Consider the following 23,256-nt stretch of genomic DNA (forward strand, 5'->3'; position numbering starts at 1 on the left):
CTCCTGCCACCACCAATGGCCCCATCTCTCCCAGAGACATTGTATGGGATTGTGGACATACACGGCTGCCTTCTGCTCCGGTGCCATACAGATTTCAGAATGTAGCATAAAAAATACCTAAATTATTTCCATTGGATGAATAGACCAGCCTTCCACAACCTGGTACCCTCCAGATATGTTGGACTACAATTCCCATAATGCAGCAGCCAGCAGAGCCCTATGGGAATTGTAGTCCAACACATCTGGAAGGCACCAAGTTTGAGAAGGTTGCAATAGACAGTATAGCTCATGAAAGGTCTGTTTCCAGTGCAACATCTCCAGTGGATTGCCCCGGTCCCCCTTTTGCTACAGCCACACATGCACCTGCTTTTGCTGAAACAGGCATCCCTCCTGCATCCACAATTTTGAGACAAGGATTTTTTTTAAACACACAGATGGTAACTCAATTAATTGGAAAGACTGAAAACTAACTGCGTATTTAATGCCAGCAAGAACCTGCTTGTTTAATCTGACATGAAACAGAATCTGCAGGTTCCTTTAGTAAAATCAAAGGTGAGAAAAGGATGATTAATTTTAATAAGCAAAAACTAATTTGTTGAATACAAAGAACGTTCTGCACAGAAGATGAAACAATGATTGTGCTAATTCTTGGGAAGGCAAAATACAAATCTATTTAAACACGTAGGTTGTTGCTTTAACATGAACCGTTTCGTTTTGGTTTTAGATAAGAGGATGCTTGCCCTTTAAAGGCTGGTTTGCACATTTGTGTGCATGGTTGGTGAGTGCCCAATGACCCATCTCAGCTGAACTGGTGGATTCTTTTCATTATAAGGTACTGTGTTTGAGACCTTGTCTGCACATGCAGTAGAATGCAGAAGAAACTTGAAGGTGGTAAAGTGAGCCACACGAGTGGGCACAGGTGAAGGGATGCCATTTTTGAATGCTTCCCCCATGTAAAAACTTCCTGAAATCTATTTTTAAAAGATAACAACACAACTAGCACATCAGAGAGAATGGTTTTAATTTTAACCTGGGCTGAACTTCTCGTTGGTATGTTTTTTGCTGATTTCTGCTGGAGTGGGGTGTACGAAAAGGGGTGAGAAAATGGCTCCAAGATTTGCTGAGCTGATAAAAACAGCCCCCCCCCCAGCCCCCCAATGCCTCTGGAATGCCACAATGTAGCATCCTGTCACAGAGGCATTGTGGTGGGGAATGGTATCAAATTATGCTAGGAGTTGGGCAAATGCTGCTGCAAATAATTTAAGCAAGAGAAGAAAAAAGCAAAGCAAAGCAAAGAAAACAAAAGAAGGGGGGAATATGCCTCTGCTGTTCTGAAATCAAAATATAAGTCTTCCCCACCCTTGAAAATGGCTGAACGTGCCTCCCTGCTTTTGCAGAATGAAAAAGGGTCTGCGAAGGTGGGGGAGACCTTTTGGCCCTGCTCTAGGCCTGCTTCCCAGAGAAACCAGGCAGGGGGGCGTTCAAATATGTGACACCCCCACCCCACCCCAGTTGGCCTTCTGTCAGTCTGAAACGGTGGAGTCCATTCTGCTAGCTTAAGAGTTTGCCTGCACATTCTGCTGCATCTGTATACACCAGATCTGAGTTGATTGCAGGTCAAGTGAATGTTCTTTCTGTGGTGCCTGATCTGTGATGGTTTGCTTATGTATGCATGTATTTTTACTATCTTTATATAAATCAGCATTCTACTACCTGAATTCTTCAGGTGGCCTATAGAATGAAATGATAAAACAGAATTAAAAACACAATGCCATAGAATGAAAATTTGGGGCATAAACATTTCCAGCAAAGGGAAAAAAGACAGATAAAACTAACAAATGTATAGCACATAACAATGGTTCAAAACACTAAAAACACAGGCCTGGGAGAATAAAGAAGTCTTCACCTGGCACTGACGTGACCACAGTGAGGGGGCCACTATTGAGAAGGCCCTTTCCCTGGGAGGGGGCACCTGGAGCAAGGCCTCTGAAGAGGATCTCAAGGTTGGACGGGTATACATGGGAGAAATATACATGGGAGAAGGAAAGCTTTCACGTATTCTGGTCCCAAGCCATTAAGGGTGAGATCCTATGCATATTTAGCCAGTCCTACAACCATGTTGGCTGGGGAATGCTGGGAGTTATAGGACTTTTTTTCTGGATAAACATGCATAGGATTGTGTCCCAAGGGCTTTAATTATTAAAACCAGCCCTTTGAATTGGGCCTGGAAACAGATTGGGAGCCAGTGCAGCTGAAAATCACTGGCCTGATATGATCCAAGTTAACAATCATACGCTCTTATGCCCTTATCTGGAGAGAGATAGCCTAGCTACAGTTATCCATGCTCTGATAACCTCTCATCTGGATTACTGCAATGGGTTATACATGGGGCTGCCTTTGAAAGCGGTCCAGAAACTTCAGCTAGTCAGGGCAGCAAGACTGTTAACAGGCCCTGGCCAACGAGATCACATTATGCCAGTGCTTTTCCAGCTGCACTGGCTGCCAGTCCATTTCCAGGCCCGATTCGAAGTGCTGGTATTAACATTCAAAGCCCTAAATGGCTTAAGGCCAGGTTATTTGAAGGATCACCTCCTCCCATATGTGCCTGCTCGGACCCTAAGATCATCTTCAGGGGTTCTTCTCTGGGAGCCCCTGCCAAAGGAAGTGAGGTGGGTGGCTACCAGGAAGAGGGCCTTTCCTCCTGTGGCACCCTGGCTGTGGAATGAGCTCCCTAGAGAGGTTCACCTGATGCCTATGTTGTACTCCTTTCAGCGCCAGGTGAAAACCTTTTTATTCTCCCAGTATTTTAGCATTTTAGCTTCCTAGTCTTTTAGCTCTGGTGTTTTAAATGTATTTTAAATCTCTGCATTGCTGCTAGGTTTTATTCTGGTTGCACTGCTGTTTTGTGGTTTTAAGCTTTCATATTTTATATTGTTTTATGTTGTGCTTTGTGGTTTTAATTTTTGTGAACTGCCCAGAGATCTTCGGCTATTGGGTGGTATTGAAATGAAATCAATCAATAAAAAATTTGGGCCAGCTGCAGTTTCAGGAATGTGTTCAAATGTGTGCAGTACAACACATTGCAACAATCTAAATGGGAGGTTAATTAAGAACATAAGAGACCTGCTGGATCAGACCAAGGGTCCATCTAGTCCAGTGTTCTGTTCACGCAATGGCCAGCCAGCTGCCCACAGGAAACCCACAAGCAGGACATGAGCGCAACAGCACCCTCCTGCCCATGTTCCCCAGCAAGTGGTGTACATAGGCATACTTCCTCTGGTACTGGAGGCAGCATATAGCCATCAAGTCTAGTTGATAGCCTTATCCTCTGTTCATTTGGCTAATCCCCTTTTAAAGCCATCCAAATTGGTGGCCATCCCCATGTCTAAATCTTCTGGTAGTGAATTCCATAGTTTAACTATGTAACTAGAGAGCCAGTGTGGTGTAGTGGCAAGAGTGTTGGACTAGGAGCTGGGAGATCCAGGTTCTAGTCTCCACTCGGCCATGGAAGCTCACTGGGTGACTTTGGGCCAGTCACAGACTCCAACAAGCAGGTCATGAGTGTAACATTACCCTCCTGCCCATGTTCCCCTCTCACTCATCCGCAGCCCCCCATCTCCAATATAGGGAGAATTATTGTTTATATAGCACCATCATTGTATGTTGTGCTTTATGAAATAACATGAGTGAAGCATAAAATAAAATCAGGACCCTGCCCCTCTGCTCTTCCAGTCTTAAGTGTTGCCAGTGGGAGAGACTACAGAGAGCAGAGAGGAAAGAGAAAGGCGACTGTTTGGGTACAGTTCTTTAAACAATTTATGTGTTTGGAAAAATCCCACTAGCTTCAACAGTGTTACTTCAGAGCAAAAGGTTTGGGCACTGAAACTAGGATGAGCATGATTCTTTTAAGATTTAATACAGAGCATTGTAAGGAGATGTCAAGTTCAAGTTTTGGAAAATTTGAAGGAAGGGAGAAAACATTCCATAATACAAAATAATCTTTCAGAATATCTCTGAACTTTGAAATGTTAACTTCATTGTAATTGTCTCACATCTTTGCAAAATTTAAAATGTATAGAAGGAGAAAAATGTATATATTTGTTCTGCACAAACACAGGGGTGTCTACGGCTTATATAGTAAATATGTGGAAGAACAAAGGTATAACAGTCTATTCCATCAAATCATCTTAAAACATAAGTGTAAATCAGGCATTGTTAAAATAGTTCTACAAAATTCAATAAATGGTATCCAATTAACCCTAAGACTCTCAAATTTGGGGTGATTTTCTTTTGTCCTTATATATGATGTAAACTTGGCTATTGCTGCAAAACCCAAAGCTTTGCTATCCATTTTTTTTTTAATCTGGAATTTTAGATAACTTCTAGTATTTTGCATTCACTAACCTACAAGATACTTTCATATAACCAGTCAATTTGTAATGATGTTTGCCAAAAACTGTATCTAATTTTTAACTAAATATATTTAGCTAAATACATTATGTCATCTGAAATTCTTGCTAATGATAATGCAGATTAGTATTGCCAGCATCACACAAGATTAAATTACAAATAAAATGCCAAAGGATGTCTTGTTGGTACAGTCAGATTAATGTAAGTGGAAGGTGCCCTTTCCAGCTTAAAAAACAAAACAAAACGTGATAGGCTACATAAAGATTTACGTAGCCTATCATGGCTAGATTTAAAAAAGCACTGTGATAGGCTACGTAAATCTTTATGTAGCCTATCACGGCTGATTTAAAAAACACACACACAAAAAGCGCGTACGCAAATGACGCTACGCTATTTGCGTTCCCCTTATTTTCGCCGTCTTAGTCTACGTAAATGTTTACGTAGACTAAGACGTGACAAAATAAAGAACTCAAATGGCGGCGGCCATGGCCGCCACCATTTGCTCACGCGCGTTTTTGTTTTTAAATCAACCATGATAGGCTATGTAAACATTTACGTAGCCTATCATGGCTGACTGGAGGGATGCAAACAGCGGCAGCTACAGCTGCCATTTGCGTCCCTGCTAGCCAGCGGATGTCCGGCTGCTGGCGGAGCCAGCCGGTGGCTCCGCAGAATTGCTGCGGAGCACAGCCAGCCAGCCAGGATTCCGGGAGGGAGGAACGGAGCGCCTCCCCCCCCGGCCAGGATTCCGGGCGGAGGGACGGAACACCTCCCCCCCACCATCAACATAATCCGCGGAAGGGTAAGTCACTTTCGTGCATCCCTAGTTTTATTTCAGGTATGCCACATACTAAAGATTCCAGATTATTTTGTTTTTGTTGTCATTGAGATGGTTGCCTTTTGATGGGGTTGGCAGAAGAAGGGTTATTCTCATTGTGTTTTATAAAGGACGACCTGAGCTCTGCATCCTTTCCATCCCACCTCAGTCACGCTTCTTTTCTTAGTGAATCCCTGTCAAAATAGGTTTGGCATCTATTGTACTCCTTGATGCATGGTTCTTGCTACCAGCTATAGAAGTTAACCTCCAAATGATCTCTTGAACCAGCTGCTCATAGTTATGATGCCTTATGTGTAACTTTGTTATGTGGGAAGGCTAATTTTCAGTTCAAAATCTCTTGACCAGCTACAGTGAGCAATAATGCCTTAAACATCATTCCTTGCATTATGGTGAAGAAAGCCTTTGCATTGCACATTTCAAATTTGCAACAGATGTAAGATAATAAACACTGAGATGTTCCTTCTTCCATGGCTTTGTGCCACTGACCTGATAAGCTACAATGCAGGGTTGGTGGGGTGTGCATTTAGTTTGGTGGACCACAGCTTGTCAAGGCAACAAGTAGGCTGGCCACTTATGACTTGCCAAAAAAGGACACTGATTTGCATAAAATTTGCATATTCTCATTTTTATGTATTGGTGCAAATTTAGAAATAATTATTATAATTGAAATAAAAATATAGTACATCTTACCATATTGTGGATGACTGTGACCAGGCAATCCATGTGCCTTGCTCAGTCTGCTGCCCAGGTGCTGTTGATGGGCAACTTCAAGGCCCAGCTCTCCGCCTCTCCCTTCTGATGGTTCTTTCTCTTTAAACTGGACTTGGGCTGGACGGCCCTTCAAACAGAGGATACCTTCAAAACAGAGGATGGTCCTCTCTCTGGTGGCCTTTCAGATAGAAGACAGTTCTCTGTAAAAGAAGACATATGGCCACCTTAACAAGAGGAATCAAAAAGGTGTAATTGTGCCAGGGAAAAAAAGCTGAATAGGAAAGACTTTTTTAAAAAAAATCCTCAAGAAGCCTGCTACTCCTGATGTATTTTGAGATTAAATTCTTCTAGATCAAATGCTCTTGAAACACTTGATTTTTATTCTCCTAATCTGATTATTTCCCGTCAACGATGGGCACTTTGGGGTTTGGAGACTTGTGAAAAGAACAAGTGGGTGGATTCTGCTGACATTCCTGGAGATTTATTTATTTATTTATTTTATTTCTATACTGCCCCATAGCCGAAGCACTCTGGGTGGTTTACAAAAGTTAAAGTTGGTTGCCACAATGTCTTCTGCCTCAAGCCAAATCTGAAGCCAGGTTAGAGGGGCTCTGCACAGGTCAAACATCTGGAGAAAGAAATTTAAAAGGAAATTGACGTTATTTCAGTGTGATCAGTAAAATCTCCCTTGGGGATTTCTCATGTTTGTATCTGAAGTCCAAATCTCATAGGAAATGTTGAAAAAAAAAAAAAAAACTTCCTTCAAAATTCACAGTTTTTCATTTGCCTTTTCTTTCCTCCCCACATCTAAAGGATTTCACACTTCTCAAGGAGCTCCAGGAATACACAGTACCAAGGCAACCCTTTGCTCTTAATTAACATTTGGATAACTACCGTATACTATTAGATTACTATCTGAGGTGCTGTGTAGAGGAAACGGCATATTTTATACTCCAATTAAGGGATTAATTGTATTCTTTAAATACAATATGGTTATCACCGACATAATGGTTGTTTGCTGGAGCTCTGCTATGCTTAATGAGTTGGTGGATTAAACGGGCCCTGGTTGAAAAAGGAATTATAGTATTTGTCATAAATTCCTTTGAGGATAAACCTGCTTTCAACTACTGGAGGGATTCTTTGATACAGAACATGAAGGATCACACGAAGGTGACAAGAGAGGAAGGCTGCATCTGTCAGGTGTGCTCCTGATCACAGACTCATAACTTAACCAAGTAACCTGGGGCATGTTGCATTCAGAAGCCAATTTCTGCAATCAAAAACCAAAGGGTGTGTGATGCGGTTGAAAGACCTCAGGTAGCAGGTGATGAAAAAGAGCCATCTCAGCCTGAAATCTTGGAGATACACTGCCAGGCAGAATAGGCAGGACTGGGCTGGAGGGACCAATGATCTGACTCTGTAGAACAGCCTTCCCCAACCTGGTGCCCTCCAGGTATTTTGGACTTCACCTTCCATCAGTCCCAGTCAGCACGGCCAATGGCTAGGAATGCTGGGTGCTGTAGTCCCCCCCCAAATCTGGAGGGAAGCAGGTTGAGTTGAAGAAGGCTGCGGCAGAAGGCAGCTTCCTATGATCTTCCTCTTTTGAGCTTACTGGAGCTAGTTTATACGTTCAGGAGAATCAAGTGGTAAAGCCTCTCCTGGACTATACCACTTCAAGCTGCAAACAGGGAGGTTGAATGCTTCCCCATGAAGAACATGCCCGGCAATAGGAAAACAGGAGGTGAGAAATTTCAGGCCAGGCTGAAGACTGACATGCTAGCGTTCTGTGTGTGAGGATTTGTGGGCGAGGGGGAAAGATACAAACACGTGATCTTCCTCAAGAGTTTATTAGGTGTTGTCAGGTATATGGTGCTATCTGCTTTTTTTAATGGTTAATTTTGACCCTTTGCTCCTATTGTTGCTTTTCATCATTGCTTTGCTGTGTTTTGTGGTTTTAAATGTTGTATGCTGCCTTGGGAGGGTGCAACCGAAATGGAAGTTTGTAAATCAGTTAAATAATAAATAAATTCAGCCTGAAAAAGAATCATCAAGAGCAGCCTTTCCCAACCTGTTCCCCTCTAAGCGTTTCAGACTTCAACTCCCATCAAGACCAGTCAGCACAGTCAATGATCATGGATAATGGGAGCCGTAGTAAAAAAAAAAAATCTGGAGGGCACCAGGTTGGAAAGGTCTAGAAAAAGCTTTACCATTTTGTCTGCTGACGGTACAAAATTCCTTTAAGGACAGTAGAATAAAGTGGTAACACCCTGCCCCACCCCCCACAATTCTACCATTACAGACTTCAGGAGGCACAGTGCATGATTTAATGTTACCCCACAGGAAAACAAGCAAACAACCCTGCATATAGAAAACTAGCATGCAAAACAGAAAGGTCCAGCACACCTTTCCCTGATATACACATTATTTTACTTTGTGTAGGGAGTGTTTTGTTTTTTAAATGGAATAAGGGTGACTCTCACCTGCAGCTTGTTGTGGGCACAGTCCAGGAAAACTTGGCTCTACGGACAGTATAAACCAGCCCTAATGTCTGTAGTTAGAGGACAACTGCATTCCTTGCGACTGCTGTGAAGTCCACAAGTGAGGAGCTGAAATCCTCCGGTTCTTACTGAAGCCCTCCAAGCCATGATGCAAGAGGGAGATCTCCTTTTATGCCACCAGGGCCTTCTCTTGCATGGAAACGTTTCATCTAGGATTTCAAAAATGGATAATCTGAGGAGGCAGCTTTCATGGGAATGGTTATAGCAATCTCTCCCAGCCCCACCCAACTCTGAATCTTTCAGATCGGGTGAGTAACTGGAAATTCATGTGAGGAAAACCAAATCCTCCTGCAATTGTGGTGTGATTTGCATCCTGATCCTCTTCAGAGCTTAGCTGGCTCCATCTGCAAATGCCCGAGGGAACTGAATGGAGCTAGTCCAAACAAAGACAGGAATGTGGGGCTTGGAGGTGGGTGGGTCAAGGCAGAGAGTTCTGGTTGCACCAGATGAAGTGGGCTCTTGCCCACAAACCTTGCATTGAATTAAATGCATTAAAGGTAAGGCACAATCCCATTCATTCTTTGTGCTGTAGGATGGCCAATGTTTTTCCGCCCCTGCTCCAGTAGCTTGATTTGCAGACATTTGCTGGTGATCATGTGTGTCTCCATGCTGTGAAAAGCAGTGGCTATTTACTGCAGATCAAGGCGCTGTGAAAAGCACAGGAGTAGGCCAGATCATGTTTTTTTGGTCAGTTGGCAACCCTAGGTGAAGACAACAGGATGTGGAGGATCTCACCGTAGGACTGTAGCGTGACCCATTTCCCCATCCCACATTAGTTAAATGCCACATCTTGGTCAGGTGTGACTTGAGATGGATGAATCTGTCAATGTTGGTCTCACTAAGACTGTCAGTTTTTTGAGGTCAAGCTCATTCTGTCCCATTTCCATACGTGCTTGCAATTTTTTGTTTTACAAATGCGTTATGGAAATTTGTACACATTTTTTGTAATGTACACATCTCTGTATGCATTCCTGTACACATTAATCTATGCATTTTTGTGTGCATTTTTAAACATATGCATTTTTGGACTCATACCCCCATTGACTAAAGCACGTTTGTGCATATTTTGGAAATGTACAAATTGTTCTTTGCACATTTTTTGAATGTATGCATGTTGTCCAATGCATTTTTGTTTTGTTTTGCATGCATTGCAAACTCAGAAATGTAAGGATTTCTGACTGCAACAGGAGCACGTCTTGGTCCAGGATGTGCAAATTGGATAAATCCATTTAAAAAATTCAATGAAGCAAATTTCACACACATCCCTAATCGTGACCCAGTTTATCAACATCATTCATGGCAAGTCAAAGCCACACTACACCTTACCAGTGAGCATCCAGTGGTCTGCTCCTCCCCGGCTCCCCAGCAGACAGACTACTCTCCAGTGGTGTACAGGAGACTTGAGGACAGATGGGATACTGAATTCTTCCAGGTCAGGAATAGCAGATCACTGGATAGCTGCAAATTATCAGATGGCTTGTGGCATGCTTGGCAAAGAAGTAGCACACCAGCAGTGAAGGGAGGTGAACATTATGCTCTGAGGAATCTATGCCTTGAGTCTGCTTGTGGAGATGCAGGACTGTGGCATCTTTTAGGGGGCCACACAGAACACTTTATCTTTCTGGCTGCCATGGCAACTTCCTGGTGGATTCTCTTCCCCACGGAGGCCTTGCTGGTTGTACCGCGACCGGCAGATTGCCATCGTGGCAACCCAGAAGCAGGCTGTGACATTTCTGCTCCTGGTTATTCTCCCCCCAGTTTCCACCTGCTGAAACTGGAAACCCTCTCAGGACGTCTGCCTCCACTTGGTCAGTTGTCTTCACTGACACCCAAAGCTTCAACCCTTTTACTCCAGGTCAAGGAGACATCCGATATGATTAATTGGTTTCTTCTACCTAATATAGGAGAAATAACAAGGATATAGGTTTTTTTAAAAAACCTGGTAGCATAATAAAACAAACCAACATGTGGGATTTTGTATTTATAATGAAACAAAATTGATTAAACACAAAAGAGTTATATATACTATTATTACTAAATCTGTACTTGGTTCTAACCTACCTACCTACTCTTGCCCTTCTAAATCCTGTTCCCCAAACCCCACTCACTAGATGTACACTGCTTCAATCCCTAATCCCTACCTGACCATTTAACTGTCAGTTCATTGTTGTTCAGTCGCTAAGTCATGTCCGACTCTTCATGACCCCATGGCCTGGCCTCCCCATGGAAGGCGAGGCCTTCCTGTCCTCCACTCTCTCCCGGAGTGTGCTCACGTTCTGATACGGCGGCTGCACCCCTTCCTTCCCGACCATCTGCTCCCATCGGTAGTACATGCCCTGGTCTCCTCTCGTTTAGACTACTGTAATGCGCTCTACGTGGGGTTACCCTTGAAGACGGTTCGGAAACTGCAGCTGGTACAGAACGCGGCGGCTCGCCTGATTAAAGGCAGCCGCCGGCGAGATCACATCACTCCAGTGCTGAAGGAGTTGCACTGGTTACCAGTTGTTTTCCGGGCCAAATTCAAGGTGTTGGTTTTGACCTTTAAAACCCTATATGGTTCCAGCCCAGCCTATCTTAAGGAGCGCCTACAGCAACACCAGACAGGCTGCTGAACAAGATCAGTCTCGGATGGCCTTCTCTCTGTCCCATCAGCCAGGACAGCTAGACTGGTGGGGACGAAGGAGAGGGCCTTTTCTGTGGTGGCCCCCACTCTGTGGAACTCCCTCCCTAGGCAACTCCGCCATGCCCCCTCTTTAATGAGCTTCCACCGTGCATTAAAAACGTGGTTGTTCAGGCAGGCATTTGGGGTGGGTTAGAGTATTTTAGAAAATGTTTTTATTGTAGAATTTTATTGTTTTAAACTGTTTTATTATATGTTGTACATCGCCCAGAGTGGCTGGGTGACCAGCCAGATGGGTGATTAAAAAATTTAATAAATAAATAAATAAATAATATTCATTGCATCGGTGATGCTATCTAGCCATCTCATCCTCTGCCGTCCTCTTCTCCTTTTGCCTTCAATCTTTCCCAGCATCAGGGTCTTTTCCAGTGACTTTTCTTTTCGCATTAGGTGGCCAAAATATTTGAGCTTCAGCTTCAGTATCTATCCTTCCAATGAGCACTCAGGGTTGATTTCCTTTAGGATGGACTGATTTGACCTCCTTGCAGTCCAGGGGACTCGTAAGAGTCTTCTCCAGCACCACAGTTCGAAAGCACCAATTCTTCGGCGCTCAGCCTTCCTTATAGTCCAGCTGTCACAGCCATATAAGTTACTACTCAGAAAACCATAGCTTTGATTATACAGACCTTTGTCGGCAAGGTGATGTCTCTGCTTCTTACTATGCTGTCTAGGTTTGCCATAGCTTTCCTCCCAAGGAGCTTTTAATTTCATGGCTACAGTCACTGTCTGCGGTGATCTTGGAGCCCAAGAAAATAAAATCTGTCACTGCTTCCATTTCTTCCCCTTCTATATGCCAGGACATGATGGGGCCAGATGCCGTGATCTTAGTTTTTTTAATGTTGAGTTTCAAACCAGCTTTTGCACTCTCCACTTTCACCCTCAACAAGATGCTCTTTAGATCCTCTTCGCTTTCTGCCATTAGGGTGGTATTGTCTGCGCATCTGAGATTGTTGATAATTCTCCCAGCAGTCTTAATTCTGACCTGTGATTTATCCAACCTGGCGTTTCTCATGATGATTATGTACTTTGCAGCCAAAGATGGAGAAGCTCTGTACAGTCAGTAAAAACAAGACCTAGGCTATTACAGTGAAGGCGGAGAATTCCGCCACGGATTTCAGTGAGGCCGAATGCACTGGCATTCAGCCCCCCAAAACCTGTGGCGGAACGGCCTCCCACCCACGCCCCCCCGCGGATTCCCCCCTGGGACGAAGCTTACCTGGGGCGGATGTTCCGGTGGTGGCAGCTGCGGCGGTGGCTCCGGTGGCGGCAGCGACTGGTCTTTCGACCGGCTGCCAAAACCTCCATTTGTGTCTGCTGTTTGCCGTGATAGGCTACGTAAGTATTTACGTAGCCTATCACAGCAAGCAAAAAACCTCAAAAACATTGTACGCAAATGGCGGCGGCTACAGCGGCCACCATTTGCGTTCCCTTTTTTTCGCCGTTTTAGCCTACGTAAATATTTATGTAAGCTATTATGGCAAAAAAAATGGGGAACGCAAATAGCGTAGTGGGCGCTATTTGCGTTCGTTTTTTTTCACCGTAATAGTTTACGTAAATATTTACGTAGGCTAAAACAGCGAGGAAAAAAAAGTAGCCGCCACCATTTGCATACACTGTTTGGGGTTTTTTTTGCTTGCCGTGATAGGCTACGTAAATACTTACGTAGCCTATCACGGCAGCCTGGCTGGACGCAAATGATGGCCACTACGGCGGCCACCATTTGCGTCCACAGCAGCCCATCTGCGGCCGGAACTCCGGCTGCGGACGGCCCTGGCCGGCTGCTCCGTGGAGCCACCGCGGAGCGGAGCCGGCCGGGCAGGATTCCGGGAGGGAGGACTGGATCGCCTCCCCCCCATCGAGGATTCCCGGAGGACGGACGAAGCGCCTCCCCCCTCACCGCGAATCACATCCACGAAAAGGTAAGTGACTTTCGTACATCCCTAGTCAGCAGACTGAGCAAGGCACAGAGGTCACCTGGTCACAGTCTTCCACACTATGGTGAGATATGTACTGTATTTCTAGTCATATAATAAAAATAATAATCATTAATAATAGTTTCCAAATTAGCGTATGCAAATGTTATGGAAGTCAGTCTCCTCTTTTGTTCTCTTTTTGGGTGATGCATTTCCTTTTGGGGGTGATTCATGGCCACTTCATACCTTACTCTTTGGATTTTCAGGAACTGGCCCTTCATTCCAAGTGAACGTTTAAGATGGATATGCCAAGTACACATCAGCTTAAATAAGGTGTGAAGAACTGAGGGCGGTGGAGTAGACTGTGGTCTTCACCTCCCTTGTGATCACAGCTCTGCATCTCACCTTACACACGTATGTATCAAGAAGTCAAACTCTGGTACTGCTAGCAGTCTTGCTTCTCCCCATAACCTTTAGGGAGGCTGACCATCTTTTTTGCTTAAATGTAGGGCTGTGCAGGGACCCCCTGACCCACTCTGGAGGCCAATTTGGAGCCAGGCCAACCTGCGTCAGCCTCCAGATCCAAAGCAAGCAGACAGCCAAAGTGCCCCGCCCAGCCATGTGAACTCCATGCCCAGCCCCTGCCCAGCTGTGCGAATCCCCTTCTCCTCTTTACCTGGACCCGTAGGGAGTGCCCGCAACCGTCACTGTCTCGGAGGGACATTTTCTTTTAAAATTACAGCTCTTCTTCCAGTAAGTAAATGGTGTATAGATTGTGGCTGTAAAGGGGCCATTTGTGTAACATTAATATTGTGTAGATGGCCCCTTTACGGCCACAATCTAAGCACTATTTACTTACCAGAAGAAGAAGAGTTGCCTCCCTCCAATACAGCGACAGCTGTGGATTATTATTATTATTATTATTATTATTAAATTTATTAATCGCCCATCTGGCTGGTCACCCAGCCACTCTGGGCGATGTACAACATACAATAAAACAGTTTAAAACAATAAAATTCTACAATAAAAACATTTTCTAAAATACTCTAACCCACCCCAAATGCCTGCCTGAACAACCACGTTTTTAATGCACGACGGAAGCTCATTAAAGAGGGGGCATGGCAGAGTTCCCTAGGGAGGGAGTTCCACAGAGTGGGGGCCACCAAAGAAAAGGCCCTCTCCCTCATCCCCACCAGTCTAGCTGTCCTGGCTGATGGGACAGAGAGAAGGCCATCCGAGGCTGATCTTGTTAAGCGGCCTGTCTGGTGCTGCTGGAGGCGCTCCTTAAGATAGGCTGGGCCGGAACCATATAGGGTTTTAAAGGCCAAAACCAACACCTTGAATTTGGCCTGGAAAACAACTGGTAGTGGTAACCAGTGCAACTCCTTCAGCACTGGAGTGATGTGATCTCGCCGGTGGCTGCCTTTAATCAGGCGAGCCGCCGCGTTCTGTACCAGCTGCAGCTTCCGAACCGTCTTCAAGGGTAACCCCATGTAGAGCGCATTACAGTAGTCTAAACGAGAGGAGACCAGGGCATGTACTACCGATGGGAGCAGATGGTCAGGAAGGAAGGGGCGCAGCCACCGTATCAGATGGAGTTGATACAGCACTGTCTGGCTCACAGCTGACACCTGAGCCTCCATGGAAAGCTGGGAGTCTAAAATGACCCCCAGGCTGCGGACCTGGTCTTTCAAGGGTAGCTGTACCCCATTCAACACCAGGTCAACATCCCCCAACCTCCTCTTGTCTCCCACCAAAAGTACCTCGGTCTTGTAAGGGTTCAGCTTCAGCTTTTTCCTCCCCATCCAGCCACTCACCGTCTCCAGACATTTGGACAGGGATTCTACGGCCAACCTTGGTGAAGATTTGAACGAGAGGTAGAGCTGTGTGCCATCCGCATATTGATGACACCGCACCCCAAACCTCCTGATGATAGCCCCCAGCGGCTTCACATAGATATTAAATAGCATCGGGGAGAGGATGGAACCCTGTGGCACCCCACAAGTGAGTGGCCACAGGTCCGAAACCTCCTCTCCCAGTGCTTCCCTCTGGTACCTGCCAGAGATGAAGGACCAGAACCACCGCAATATGGTGTCTCCAATGCCCAACCCCTCCAGGCGGTCCAAGAGGATACCGTGGTCAATGGTATCAAAAGCCGCTGAGAGGTTGAGGAGAACAAGGAAGGAGCATTCACCCCTATCCAGAGCCCTCCTCATATCATCTACCAAGGCGACCAAGGCTGTTTCTGTTCCATGCCCAAGCCTGAAGCCCGACTGAAATGGGTCTAGATAATCAGTTTCTTCCAAGTGTGCCTTCAACTGCATCACCACCACCCGCTCAATCACCTTGCCCAAAAATGGCAGATTTGAGACTGGGCGAAAGTTGTTCAGAACTTGAGGATCCAAGGAGGGCTACTTTAAGAGCGGTCTTATCACTGCCTCCTTGAGGGCTGATGGCATCACTCCCTCCTCAAGGGAGGCGTTCACCACCGCCCTGATCTCCTCACCAGGGGATGCTCCCCACAGGTCCAGGTAAGGAGCAGGGGGTTCACACGGCTGGGCAGGTGGCTGTCTGGATTGGGCCAAAGTGGCCTGAAGCACTTTGGAGTAATCCAGCCTGCTTTGGGCTGCTTCAGGCTGCTCCCAGCCCACTCCAGAACCAGCCCACTTCAGCCCGAATCACCCCGATCTGCTTCGGGATTCGGGCTGAAGTGGTGCACAGCCCTACTTAAATATAAGTGATCATCTATATTTTGGACATATTCATGCTTCACTTTATAAAAGAAAATGGCAATAACAGCTGCAAAACTGTTGTTGATGGGGCCTCAGGCCTCCAACAGCCTCTTCGTTCTCTTGGCTCAAGTGTTTGTCCCCAAATGCCCAGTTAGCCCAGTGTCACCACAGTATGTTATAAGCTAGAAATCAGATCACTAGAATCAAATAGAGTTTAACCAAGTTTACTGACAGCTTTGAATCCTACCAATCACAAGATCACGTTGATGGTGAAAAGTAGTTATTTCATACAACACAGACAATACGGTAGAACTTACAGAGTTTGACATGTTGCAAATGAATAAGACAGTTGATTATGATAATTGAAATGTGGTAAGTGACTTAATAACCAAGATGAGATCTAAGATGATAAAGACAAAGTGGATCATGGTTAGATAAGAATACGGAGGTTGCTTCTAAAGAAGCAGAAATAGTTAGGCATAATAGAGTGTAAAAGATTGATTGATTGATTGATTTCTATGCTGCCCAATAGCCGGAGCTCTCTCAGCCTTGATAAGATAAGATAAGATAAGATAAGGCCTTGTCTCTTTTCAGAAAAATGATCACTTACAGATAAATGACCTGGAAAGTCACTTCTCAGAGTGGTTTTGGGGAATCAGTGGCTTGACCCACATATTTATTAGCCAAAAACACATTTTTGGAAACCTCTTGGCTTTCTGGGGGGAAAAAACCCTAGCTGAGGGAGAGAATATCATAATTGCATGCACACTATTAGAATGGAATCTTTAAAAAGGATGCAATGTTAGTTTGGTGACAGCTCGGTCTAAATCCAGGTATGATTCAATATACTGTGGTAGGTTGATCCTCCTCCTTTTGATTGTTATATCAACTGCAGGTATACGCTTGGCTTGTACAGCACTGAAACCTTTGCATGGCTGACATTAGACGCTCAGGGAATCTTACAGTTCTTTGTTAAAAATAAGAAAATCTCCCTTTCTTCAGACCCTCCAAAATGGTGTTCTGGTGGCTGCTTGTTCAAGACAACAGTGCTCCAAGGATGGCACTGATGCTAGCCAGTAGGCACTCTCCACAGCTGGCTTATTTACCTAACCATGTTGGAAATGTGTATAATTGATTTTGCAGGTTCATCCCAGAACAGTTTGCTTGTACTGAGGTCCTTACTCCTTACATGGAGAATCACATCTAAAGCTAGCGCACTGCATGTTAGACAATCCTCATGTATTCTGAACTTCCTTTCAATGGCTTCTGAACAAAAATATTCCATCTTCTAGGTAAGATCTTTTTGAATCAGGCTAAGTGAAACTGAATGTTCCGATCTGTCCAGCTGAACATCTTCATTACATGGTAAATTGAAGTGATTTTCATTTCTAAGTTATTATTATTAAACCCACAATCTTGCATAGTAAGGTTTATGGATCTAATAGTTGGTGGAGTCCAGTGGGGAGGAAGGGAAGAATAGACCTTTGAAGCTGGAAGTACGCCACTCTGAGAGACCATTAAATTTAATCCTTTCTTCAGACTCACTCCAGGGGTGATTTCAATTAAATTTGTTCAAAATTTATCAGTTTCCTGCATGTAGACATAAATGATTCAATACCACATACATATTCACTGAGTAAGTAAGACGATATTGAAGGGTACTTATTATTGTTACAACATTTTTGCAGTTTCTCAATAAATTCACTTAATAGGACATTCTATTATTTAAAACTCTTGTTCTTTGCACTCAATCTTCTTGTTGTTCTTTTGGAAAGAAGACATCATTGGCAATGCAAATTTTCAGGACGCTCCTGAGATACCAAAATTGCCCTTTTCCTTGCCCTGCTGCTACTGCCATGACATTTGTCCGAGGAAAAAGAAATATGGTCTTTAAGAAATTAATGATGTGAAAACTACAGGACTTTGGTGAAGAAATTCAGCCTAATTCATTCCACTGGTAAAAGACTATTCCAGAGCTGAGCTTTCTATTTTGGGATGAGTAGAGGAGATAGGTTGATTTAATCCACTCAGGGCCTAAGAATGGGGTGGGGGAAAGGATACACTTCACCGGGGCCTGGAGATCCAAGGGTGGGGGCAGCCCAGGCTGCAACCCTATTTCCATAAGGAAAAAACCTGAGGCCAAATCAATTGTAGAACGTACTTGAGGATATATCCAGTTTCTTATATTTATGTTCCTATTGTCCAGATATTGTGAGATTTGCTAGAGCCAATCAAAAGTAGTATTAAAACAGAACAAGTAACATTCTGAACAGTGAATTGCTGGTCTCGGCCTGGGCCCTCTCTTGCCAGATATATCATGTGACTCCAATCTAATGCTTATAAAAGATGGGTAATATCACCATCAGCACCAGCATATTCAGAAGAAGGTTTACAAAAATCAGGAGGAGGGTTACACTATCTGATTCATGTCGCCCTCCCCGCCCCGGTCAGGCTTGTGGCCTAAAATATTACAGATAATTCATAATCTGTTCAACTGTTCAACATCTGTATGAAGCCATTGGGTAAGGTCATTAGGAGTTTGGGGGTGGGGTGTCACCAGTATGTTGATGATGCTCAGCTCTATTTCTCCTTGTCATCAGAGTCAGCTGGGACAGTGAAGGTGCTGGACCAGTTCCTGGAGGCTATAGTGGGCTGGATAGCCAATAAACTGAAGCTAAATCCTGACAAGATGAAAGCTCTGTGGATTGGTGGTTCCCAAGTCCAGGAATTGGGAAAGCGACCTGTCCTGGATGCGGTTGCATTCCCCCTGAAGGAGCAGGTGCGTAGCTTGGGAGTACTCCTAGATCCATTCCTGTCATTGGAGCCCCAGGTGGACTTCATGGCCCAGAGTACTTGGGGCCAGCTTCGGCTGATCCGCCAGCTACAGCCTTTCCTGGACAGGGATGACCTAGCCACAGTCGGATATGTGCTGGTAACTTCCCGATTAGACTACTGCAATGAAGTTTACATGGGGCTTCCCTTGAAGTAGGGATGTACGAAAGTCTCTTACCTGTATCGAAATTTGATTCGCGGTGGGGGGGAGGCGCTCCGTCCCTCCCCCCCCAAATTCTGGCAGGGGGAGGTGCTCCGTCCCTCCCCCCCGAAATTCTGGCCGGGTGGGGAGGTGCTCCGTCCCTCCACCCCCGAATCCTGGCCGGCTGGGCCGCAAATTGCGGCGGCCGTAGCCGCCGCCGTTTGCGTCCCTGCAGTCAGCCGTGATAGGCTACGTAAATGTTTATGTAGCCTATCACGGCTGAGTGGAAAAAAACAAAACAAAACCGCGCGTACACAAATGGCGGCGCCCATGGGCGCCGCCATTTGCGTTCCTTATTTTGGCACATCTAGTCTATGTCTGCGCTATTTGCGTTCCCCTTATTTTCGCTGTAGTCTACGTAAATGTTTACGTAGACTAGATGGAACGCAAATGGCGGCGCCCATTTTTTTTTTTTTTTCACTCAGCCGTGATAGGCTACGTAAAGATTTACGTAGCCTATCATGGTATTTTTTTAAAATCTAGCCGTGATAGGCTACGTAAATCTTTACGTAGCCTATCACGTGTTTTTTTTTTTTTTTACTGGAAATGGCGGCGGTGGCAGCTGGTCGGAAGACTGGCCGCCACAGCTGCCGCTGCCGCCGAAGCCGCCGCCGCCAGGAGTATTCGCCCAAGGTAAGTCCCGTCCCGGGGGGGCAGACCGTTTCGCCACCAATTTCGGGGGGCTGAATGCGCTGGCATTCGGCCTCCCCGAGATTCGGGGCGAAATTCTCTGACATTCCTACCTTGAAGACAACTCTGAAGTTGCAGCTAGTGCAAAATGCAGCAGCTAAACTGTTGACCAGAACATCTCATATAGATCATATAACACCAGTTTTAAAGGAATTGCACTGGCTGCCAATACGCTTCCGGTCAGAATTCAAGGTTCTGGTGATGACATTTAAAGCCCTAAGTGGCTGTGGACCTCGATATTTGAGGGAGCGCCTCTCCCTATATATGCCTGCCCGAGGACTGAGATCTGCTGGAGGGGCCCCCCTCTGCCTCCCACCAGTGCGAGACATACACTATGGTAGGATGTGGGAAAGGGCCTTCTCTGCTGTGGCACCCTGGTTGTGGAATGCCCTCCCCTTTGAGGCCCAATTGGTGCATACTTTGGTTTCATTTCAGTTACAAGTTAAAACACGTCTTTTTACCAAAAGCCTTTGAGGGCTAAATGTATTCCCAAAACAGCTCAGTGAAGACTGAGCATGCTCAGTAGCCATAGAATGCAGACCGTCAGGAGGGTGGGAGGAAAACCAGGGGGCAAGGGAAATGGAATGGAGTGTCTTGAACCTGAACACCAGCCCCCTGCATTTCAACATTTTGTTGTGGGTCACACTTGTCTTGCCTAGCTTATGCATGAGAACACTAAGGAACACTAATGATTTCAGGAAACCTTATCAGGCCTTTTGTTAAGAAGTGTTTCATAAAGTATATAAGTTCCCAGATCCTTTGGCCAATAAAATATACCTTCAAACCAATTACTACACTGTTCTGATTTGTATCCGCAACTAAGCTGTGGAGGGTTGTACGTACCACTGGAGAGACCATTGGCACAGCGTGCCTGGTAACGTCAAGTATAACCTTGTTTGGCTTGTTCTTTCAGAGGAGAGAGCCAATTTAGCCACACAAGGGACAGGCTTGGCAGAGAAGGAACCCAGATGCCAAGCTATGGATTTCTCTTTCCCAACAGTGGCATCTCAGTCTTGTTGGTGTTTAACCTTTCTTGTTAACAGGAAGGGCGAGGTGCCTGGGAGCCAACTTTGTTGCTATAATGTCTTGGGGACCATTTTCATCGAAGTCATCTCACATAATGAAAGATTCATACCCTGCTGCAGGGTATTACACCTCTAATCCAGACCCCACAGTCTTTCATAAACTTTTCAATACACTTGTGTCTTTTGAAGTCTTGTGTATAATTTGGAAATGGGTATGGAATCGTGATGTCAGGTTGCATTTCACTCATGAAGTTGGAATTTTATTGGCATCCTCACTTCTCATATCAGCAAAGATGAGAGGAAAGCATGGCTATTTCCTTCCACATTCTAAAGACTGATTTTGTCAGAATACTTAAAAATCTGTCTGTCTGTCTGTCTGTCTGTCTATCTATCTATCTATCTATCTATCTATCTATCTATCTATCTATCTATCTATCTTAGGCATTCTTTCTCTTTTTTTCTTTTTAAATTAAGTTGTTCTACTCAATATGGAAATACAAGGACCTTGGGCAGAGATGTGGTGTGCACATGGCAGTTTGTATGCCATGCTGGGTGTAGGGATGTCAGAGAATTTCTCCATGAATCTCGGGGAGGCCGAATGCAAGCACATTCGGCCCCCCGAAATTGGTGAAGAAACGGTCTGGCCCCCCCCCGGGACGGGACTTACCTTGTGCGAATGTCCCTGGCGGTGGCTCCGGCGGCGGCGCGGCAGCAGCGGCGCGGCAGCAGCGGCGCGGCAGCAGCGGCGTGGCAGCAGCACGGCGGCGGTGCAGCGGCGGCCGGTCTTCCGACCGGCTGCCGCCGCCATTTTCAAGTTAAAAAACAACCACAACCACAAACGCGATAGGCTACGTAAATGTTTACGTAGCCTATCATGGCTAGATTTTTAAAAAACACCGTGATAGGCTACGTAAATGTTTACATAGCCTATCACGGCTAGATTTTTAAAAAACACCGTGATAGGCTACGTAAATGTTTACGTAGCCTATAACGGCTGAGTGAAAAAAAACACAAAACCCGCGCGTACGCAAATGGCAGCGCCCATGGGTGCCACCATTTGTGTTCCTTATTTTGGCATGTGTAGTCTATGTAGACTATGAATATCTAGACTAGAATATCTACGTAGACTATGGCGAAAATAAGGGGAACGCAAATAGCGTTGCCCTTATTTTCGCCATAGTCTACGTAAATGTTTACGTAGACTACACTTGGCAAAATAAGGAACACAAATGGCGGCACCCATGGGCGCCGCCATTTGCGTAAGCGCGGTTTTTCGTTTTTTTTTCACTCAGCCGTGATAGGCTACGTAAACATTTACGTAGCCTATCACAGCTGACTGCAGGGATGCAAACGGCGGCGGCTACAGCAGCCGCCATTTGCGTCCCGGCAGGAGAGAAGGATTCGCGGCCGGAGGGACGGGGCGCCTCCCCCCAGCCAGAATTTTGGGGGGGAGGGATGGGGCGCCTCCCCCCCCGGCCAGAATTTCAGGGGGGAGGGACGGGGTGCCTCCCCCCCATCCAGAATTTCAGGGGGAGGGACGGAGCGCCTCCCCCCCACTGCGAATCAAGCTTCGGGATCAGGTAAGGGACTTTCGTACATCCCTAGCTGGGTGCAGTAGGGAGAATTGGCTCAAAACACAGACAAGGGTTCAATGTAAAGAATATGGGTTGGATCCAGATTTACACTGGGTCAACTGCACTGGCGGAAGTGGACTTCCCACCACTGCTCCTCTCGGCAGCCCCTCTAGCCCCCTGAGAATGCTACACAGAGAGTCAGGAGACCTTGCCACATGGGGTGAGTTATGGTGTGTGGAAGAGGGAGATCCCCCAAAATCAGGCAGAGGGACCTTCCACATGTGGAGCATTTCCTGTTGCAGAAGGTCTGTTCCTCCTGTGGAAGGCAGATCCTGCTGGAGCCAACCCCTCATGGTTTATGTTACCAAAAACAGTTACAAGAAGAAAAGATGAGGTGGATCACTTTCCTTGCTGTGGACCAGAAGCGTATTACTTTATGGTTCCTAACAGCAGAGGCAGAACAAGAGAAGATGGAAGTGGGGAATAATGGTTTGCCACATAAGGAGCAGGGAGAGACACTAGGGTAATGGTGGGTAGAATTTTGGAGACCTATTCGCAACAGGGAAAATGTGGGCTTCAGTGGCACAGAGCTGGCCATATGAGGGGCTGAACAGACAGATTTGGAGTGACAGCAGGAGAAAAAGAGTGATAAAATCAGAGTGGGTATAATTTACCTGTTTCAGAGGAGGGGTGGGGTGGGGGAAACAAAGGCATTCACTTCCTGGGCATTCACAGTTCACTGAGGTACTGGGATGGCTACCACACTGCCAATGCAGCCTCTGGTTATGAGTTAATGGTGGCCTAAGCACCCCAGTTTCTTACACAATGAGATGCAATTTGTTCCCTAGAAACATCCAAAACAAGGTTTTAAAGGTGAGGATGTGGGGAATGATGGAAAGCTAAGCTGTGTTTTGGAACTCCAGAGCCCTCAGCCCTGCACAGCGCAGAATTCAGTTGTTAACAAATAGAACTTAAGGTGGAGTGCAGTGAAACAATGCCTCTCTTGAAATTCCAACTAACCCAAAGAAATAACAAATACAGAAAAGAGGCAAGGGTACCAGGCAGAGGAGGAAAATCAGCTTTCTGGTTCA

The 23,256-nt window shown here is 45.6% G+C and overlaps 1 long non-coding RNA gene across 1 annotated transcript; it reads right to left on the minus strand.

Moving 5' to 3' along the window:
- Window positions 1-452: 452 nt before the first annotated feature.
- LOC146347446 (uncharacterized) lies at window positions 453-8,907 on the minus strand. The gene is made up of 3 exons (XR_014789876.1): window positions 8,440-8,907; window positions 5,939-6,159; window positions 453-1,731 (listed from the first exon to the last, which is right to left on the minus strand). It is a non-coding gene; the product is annotated as an uncharacterized LOC146347446 (long non-coding RNA).
- Between the last annotated feature and the right edge of the window lie 14,349 nt (window positions 8,908-23,256).

This window comes from Heloderma suspectum, chromosome 4 (genome assembly GCF_057233095.1).
Source record: "Heloderma suspectum isolate Gila_16-S chromosome 4, 16-S_ref, whole genome shotgun sequence".
Taxonomy (NCBI): Eukaryota; Metazoa; Chordata; class Lepidosauria; order Squamata; family Helodermatidae; genus Heloderma; species Heloderma suspectum.